Genomic DNA, 7,514 nt, shown 5'->3' on the forward strand with positions numbered 1-7,514 from the left:
TCTGTCGGCATGTTCTTCAACTTTAGCCTGACGGGCTTTCATGATCAGCTTGTTGATTTCCATGTCCTTCTCGTCGACGGCACGCTTCAATTCGGACAGCTCGGTGTTTAGTGATAGTTTGAGCGTATTGAGCTCAGCCTTCATCTCAGATTTAATGGCGTCGATAATGTCACGTTTCTCAGCGTGGAGGAATTCCACCTTCATTTTCTCGAAACTTGCCTGCATTGGGAGTCCACAAGTTCAGAGATTCGTCTTATTTCACGGGTAGATGTAGTGGTCGACATGATGGAGTTGTAAAAGGCTCAGAGTAAAGAAAGTGTTCAAATTTTCGCGGTGCGATGCGGAGCCCTCACATCATACGTCTCCGGACACCATCTTTTTTTTTTCTATTTATGTCTTATCATATATTCAGAAGCTTGTTTTGGTCTGTATAGCCATTTTGAGCACACCTCGTGCATAGACAGGCATGGCACATATGTGCATTCATTTCATTGTCAGAGCCTCTCTTGAGAGGGCATTGTTTCATCTTTCGGACACCTGCCGTATGACAGACAGGCAAAAGGCATGTATGATAAACAATTTACCTATGGTGGTGACATAACACTGCCATGACACATCAACGTCACGGGTCCAACAGTCACCATGGTTCAAGGTCTCGGTTCCCTCTCTGGAACTTACGCTCGAAGACGTGTATGAGAATGATAATAGTCAACGTCACGGGTCCAACCCAACCAGTCTTCATGGTTCAAGGTCTCGGTTCCCTCTCTGGAACTTACGCTCGATGACGTGTATGAGAATGATAATAGTCAACGTCACGGGTCCAAACGTCACGGGTCCAACCCAACCAGTCACCATGGTTCAAGGTCTCGGTTCCCTCTCTGGAACTTACGCTCGATGACGTGTATGAGAATGATAATAGTCAACGTCACGGGTCCAACCCCACCAGTCACCATGGTTCAAGGTCTCGGTTCCCTCTCTGGAACTTGCGCTCGATGACGTGTATGAGAATGATAATAGTCAACGTCACGGGTCCAACCCAATCAGTCAACATGGTTCAAGGTATCGGTTCCCTCTCTGTAACTTACGCTCGATGATGTGTATGAGAATGATAATAGATCGGTGTGGCTGCGACTTAGTTGATAATTTCCTAATAACCTTCTAGGTGATACTCTGCTACAATTTACACCATTCATGTGACTTTACAAGGTATTTAACCATGACTGCTATAGTACAACAAAAATTCACACTTAACTTAATATCAACATCGAAGGATCACGCGGACTCTTCTTGAACACATGTAGAATGTATATACTGTAAATACTATAAATGCAGAAATGTTCGCGGTGGTTTTATGTTCGGGGTTTTTACGGCGACCATTTCACCGCAAATTTTAAACCACTGCGAACATTTTTGTCAAATTCTGTAGCAACCGCGAATACTCCGATTTCGCCTAAGCACGAAATAAAAACCACGCGAACTTAAGTGCATTTACAGTAATTTTTTTAAAGGTTTATAATTTATTAGGAGGTTTTTGAAGCCCTATTCATTTTCAATATATTCTGGACATGCTAGAATTTACACAGCATATGTACTGGTTGTCAGGATGAAGATTGTCAGTCAGTATCAGATGGCAGATGGCACCAGAAGATGTTAGGTCATTTTCTGGTTCTATCTGTAACAATAACAGGAAACAATGGAGGTATGCTTGCCCCCTGAACAATCCGACCACAGTGTGGTCATAGCAAAGCAAAACAAACAATCATCATAAGCATCAAATCCTGACACATGATAATCTTATTAGGAATTGACTAAAAGTTATTATTGATATATTTACACCATTTTTGAGGGCATCATACAGGACACCTCGTAGACAGACAACACTACCTACTGCAGGCAACCCACGTTTCTTCAGCTCGGCGACCAGCTCAGCCTATTTCATGGCCCTAGGATTGATAGATGTTTTACTTACCTGGGTAGTCTGAAGAGGATTCCTTCGCCCTCCTTTGGCGACGTGGGCTGCCTTCATGTGCTCCGTCACCCGTTCATTATCGGCGAAACGGCATTCAAAAACCTCACACACAGCTGGGAGGACGATGTTCAACAGCCGTGGTGACAGCTCCCCCTCCTTGGCACATGTCCCAATGTCTAATGATCCTAAACAGAAAGTACACAAGCTTACCTGCTCCTCAGAATCCTCCACTGCAGGGCTCTCTACATCACTCCTTACAAAATCTCTACCACAGTTACCGAACCCATGTGTCCCAACCTCAAAGGGGACCCGGGGATTGAAGTGTGGCCTGTACTGAGAAGGCTGTGCTCCTGCAGATAGAAACCAGTCACATATTCTGAACGGAATATTTGGGTGTACTTGCATTTACCTTCTTCTTTGGACTTGCTGCAATTGGTGAGCTTGAGGCACCCCTTGACCTTGGCATTATTGGCCTCTTTTCTCTGCATGGAGGCAACTACATAGCCTACCCCGTACTCGTCATAGAGTTTCCTAGCATAGTGTGGGATGGCTTTCGCCACTGTCCACACAGTCAGGTTTGCTCTCTCGGGCAGGAATAGGCAAAACAGGTTATAGTAGAGGTCAAGGAGTCGCTCTATCACAGTCAACTCTGCCTCTGTAGTCTAATGCTTATTGTAGATGCTTGCTGCATCCTGCAGGAGGTGGATCATTGTACCCAAGACGTCCCTTATAACCTTATCTTTCTCGTCTTCATCGGGGGTTGCCAGCGTGTCCATAAGACGATGACCGTATCTTAATGTACGGATAGCATTCTCCCCAATGAAGCGTATGCCAAGCTTCCTGGGTGCAAGTGCTTATGGTCAATGTGCGTCCAATTTACAGTGTTTTTATAACTGGATCCTAAGGGTTCTTTAATATGGTGATTTTAAGAAGAAGGGCAAATTGGAGATTATCAGATCAAGTACAGCCTCATCTCTTCTGGGCTGTTTAACTAGCTGATTAATCTCTCGATTAAACTCCGAACCAGATTATGTTGGTCCACTACGCGAGTTAAGAAAGACAAGAAGCTACACCCTGTTCATTACCTGCTAGGTGCCAAGGGAGTAAAGTGATGTCAAGATGGAAATTATTTGGCTCAAGCCTTCTGTAAGAGCATTTTAGTGTGATTGTGGGTTCGCCCTTGGGTATTTTCTTCTTCCGCGTTGTGTGAATTGAATTGTGTTCTGTGTACACTTACGGCACCGAATTTGTGCTTGTGAACTTATAAGACATGTTAGAGAATATATTCGGTTGAGATCTATGCAGGTTTTAGCTGTGCGATTGCTATTAGTCTGGGCTATTGTAGTCGCTTGTTTAACAAGTTGTTGCAAGTCGAGTGCGGAAGATTGCTATTAAAGCGTTTCGAGCAGGGGGCAGTGGTTGTCCTTAAAGCTTTACTTTAGACTAACATTGAACTCTTCTCAATTGTGAGCCATGTCCAGCATTTACATGATCTTTTGTAGATAGGCTATCTAGTAGATGGCCTGTACATACCTTCTACTAGACTAGGTTTTATACATTGAAGGTGTATTCAACAAATATATCGCTTTCAATTTCCGAAATATCTAAATCTGGTTTAACTTTACAATGTATTGTGTCTTCTATGTACTTTCGGCCGAGGAATCCGGCCGCGCTACCAGCAAATCTGTCGACAGCTACAGGTAGGATATGCCTCTCAGCTTGTTTTAATCCGCAGCCTTTGACTATTTTACAGTCAAGACATTGACTATGTTGGAACATAGTTGCTGACAACATCGTTTGTGCAATCTACAGACCATATATATATACATAAATGAATAGAATCTATAGACATATGACCCACATATTGACATTGATTGCAAAATGTCTCTTCGTAAATATTGCACTCATGCCCCTCTTGACCGCATCTCAGACATGTCCTACACTGACCGAGGTAACGGAAAAACAATATTCGTCGGTCAAACATTTGCCAGGATGTTGAGACTTTTCAACCTGTCTTCAGGATAACGTTTTCGTCTACCACACTGGAATCGTTTGGCTGATAACTGGTTGGCTTTCCTCGAAGTTCCCCGGGTGTTCATCCATTTTGAATTCTAAGTTTACTATTCATGCAAATGTTGATTAAATTTTTGCCAAAAGGAGTGGGCTTGCCTGTATCCATATTTTTGCGTGGGAACGGTGATCTTGGACATAATCTTCTGGGAGTGTATGGCTATTCATAATATAAGGCTGTCGTCTGCAATGTAATATTTTAGGTCACATACACGTACATTTCAGTGCCCCCTCCAACTATCACCTCGACATTGTTTTTGTAATAAGCTATTTCGTTTTAAGACTATCTAAGACTATACGGCCAAAGATGATCGATTTGGACGGACAGTTATGAATGACATGATGCATTGTCATGACGACACAGATTTTATACCTATTCTACACAATGTTGTATAATTCATATGATGGCGTATTTAAATTCGTTCTTCACAACTCAACTGTTTCCTCCATGTTGGTGAGTTATTACACTGCAAGTTCGATTGGCCAAGGTGATGAAAAGTACAATAAGATGAGCATAACACGTTTTCAACTCCGAAGACTTCATGAACAATAATGAAAATGGAATGTACAAAAAGGGTAAAAGTTACATGACAAGAAATCGAAATGAAATATACAATAACAATAGCGTACTGAGACTTAAGAATTACGAAGTGGCATAAAAAATTGAAAAAAAAATCAATCATTACAAAAACAATATAATATGTAGAAATCATATCAATCATGGGAACACGCTGTTGTTCCGAGTATATATGTATACATTGAGGATCGACGAGCGGTTTTGCCCCTGGACGCCTCCTTCCCTCACTCCTCTGTAGGCACTCTGGCCACGTCCACGTGCACACCCCCTTCCTCTTCGGGGACCTCTACCTGAAGAAACAAAAAAAGAACAATCAATCAATCATCTATCCATCAATCATCTATCTATCTATCCATCAATCATCTATCTATCCATCAATCATCTATCTATCCATCTATCTATGTGACAATTATGATCCGCTTACGCACAATGCTGATTGGCGTCCATACTTTACAAATAATAATTTTAACAAAGTGTTTACTACTTTAATAAACAAGAAATTACCGCGATCACCACCTCCCCCACAGCCAGCTCCTCCGCCGCCAGACGGGAATCCGCCACCAGGTCCACCTTGACCGCCACCTCGACCGGTACCTGGAACGAAATTACACATACATTACAGTCAAAACAAAGGATCAAATGGCGTCCTTTTTAACGAATAATACTTTTAACAAAGTCTTCACTATTTTCACAAAGAACAACTTACCGCCACCACCGGGCACACCGGCGGGCACATCGACGGGCACGCCACCAGACGGAAATCCGCAACCGGGTCCTCCTTGACCGCCACCACGACCGGTACCTGGAACGAAATAAACAAATGAATAAACGAATGAATGAAGGAACGAACGAACGATTGAATGAAGAAGCGAACGCTTTATTGTCACCTAATTAGGAATAGCTAACACACATACATTAAAGTCAAAACAAAGGATCAAATGGCCACCATTCTTAACGAATAATACTTTTAACAAAGTCTTCACTATTTTCACAAACTTACCGCCACCGGGCACACCGACGCCACCGCGTACTGTTCGGTTAAATTAACGGATGAATGAAGGAATGAATTCATTAATTAACTAATGAACAAACCGACAGAAGGAATGCTTCATTGTGACCTGATTAGGATCCGATAACACACATACATTACAGCCACAAGAATAGACGCAATGGAGTGCATCCTTTACGAATAATACTTTCAACAAAGTCTTACTACTACTTTCAGAAACAACAACTTACCGCCAGCATGCACTGCCAAGTTCAGGCTCTCCGGTGCATAGCCCTCTATCGGGGGGGGGGGATCCCTCACCGATAGAGGCTGCACCATGTGGCCATTCCATGTGGCCAAGTGGCGGCGGTCGTGTCTCTCCGGCGGCGGTCGTGTCTCTCTGGCGGCTCAGCGTTACTATGCTCAGCGTCCATCATGCTGCAGGAAATTGGCTTGGTCATTCATTGCTCATGTTGAAAGCATGACATTATGATAGATTCTTCTGGCCTCTCTAAAACACTGTTATTGTAAAAAGCACATAATAAAATATTGTTAGCGTAAAAAATATAATTTTTTTTTTACCCAGCTAAAGTATCAGCGTGGCCTGCATGGCATTGCAATGGTATAGAAGTTTGGCTTGACGGAGTGTGTCTGTCTGTCATGTTGCAGCCTTGGGATGGTGTGACTGGAACACAGGATCCCCTGTATAGACAGCAATGATACATGTAATTTAGACATGGTTTTTGATAACAAATAAGAAGCAAGAGTTGTACATTTTTCACAGAATACAAGTTCAAGTTGAAAATACCAAAAAGTTTAACTATGTAATAAGTAATTCTGTAATACCAGTATTAACGATAACTCACATGTGCGTGGTGTCTGCCGATGTGTCTTCCACTTCCAGGTCAGGCTCAGGGTCCACTCTCTCCACCCTCACGATGACCGGGTCGTCCTCATCCCCAGATTCACTTCCCTCCAACTCAGCCTCACAGCGACTCTCCTCTTCAGCATCACTCTCTGCATCTTGGCAGGATGGCATGTTTTGGTGTGATTGTGGTGTGAAGTTGTAATCTGGGTCCAGGTAGGGTGTTCTGACCTTCTTGATGAGCTTCTGTCCTTCGTATATCCACAATATGCCGAGTGGCATTGGCACTTGTTTGTAGATACACTCCGTCCATTTCTGTTGTAGGAAGTCGTGTTCCTGCTTGAGTGATGTTGAACTGAAGTGATGAAGGTTTGGGCCATGAAGAGGGTTGTGTTTGTCATCTGGGCCGTCATGGAGAACTACGTAGTCTTCCTCGATGTGCCAATGGACCCCGTAGCCTGGGAAGAAGAAGTCTGGATTCCTTTCACACCATGTCTGTGCTTCTCTCGGATACTTCTTCAGGAGTTTGATTGCGATTCTTGTTCTGTCCATTGAAACAGTTTTTGCTGCTTGAGAGATTCTGTTTTCTTGGTGATTGCTGTGTGGTGGTTATATTTTCTGCTGGTAGTATTGCATGATGATTGCATTTGTGAGGATGTGGTCTTGGTTTGAATAGTTTTCCGATGTATTGGTGATGCGCTTGGCTGTTCTAAACTGTCGCTCTTCATTCTCTGCCATGGTGGAGCTGATGGGGACAATCTTGAAGACAATTGGGATGTTGTCTCTTAATGAGTGTATGTGGTGCCCCCAAAGTTTTCTCTTGGTGATCACACGTGGTGGCCCAGGCAAACATTCCTTCATCATGAGGTGGTGTAGAAAGGTCTGGTTTGTTATCCGGTAAACAGAAGTAGTAGATCGGTCCTCTGCATCTGCATAGCAGAGCTGTTGGACGTTGATATGTGATTCAATCAGTTGGATTGTTTGGTTACTCACTTCGCTGTTTTGTTTCAGTTCATGAAGGAGGACAAGTATGGCAAATCTCACG

This window comes from Branchiostoma lanceolatum, chromosome 8 (genome assembly GCF_035083965.1).
Source record: "Branchiostoma lanceolatum isolate klBraLanc5 chromosome 8, klBraLanc5.hap2, whole genome shotgun sequence".
NCBI classification, from domain to species: domain Eukaryota; kingdom Metazoa; phylum Chordata; class Leptocardii; order Amphioxiformes; family Branchiostomatidae; genus Branchiostoma; species Branchiostoma lanceolatum.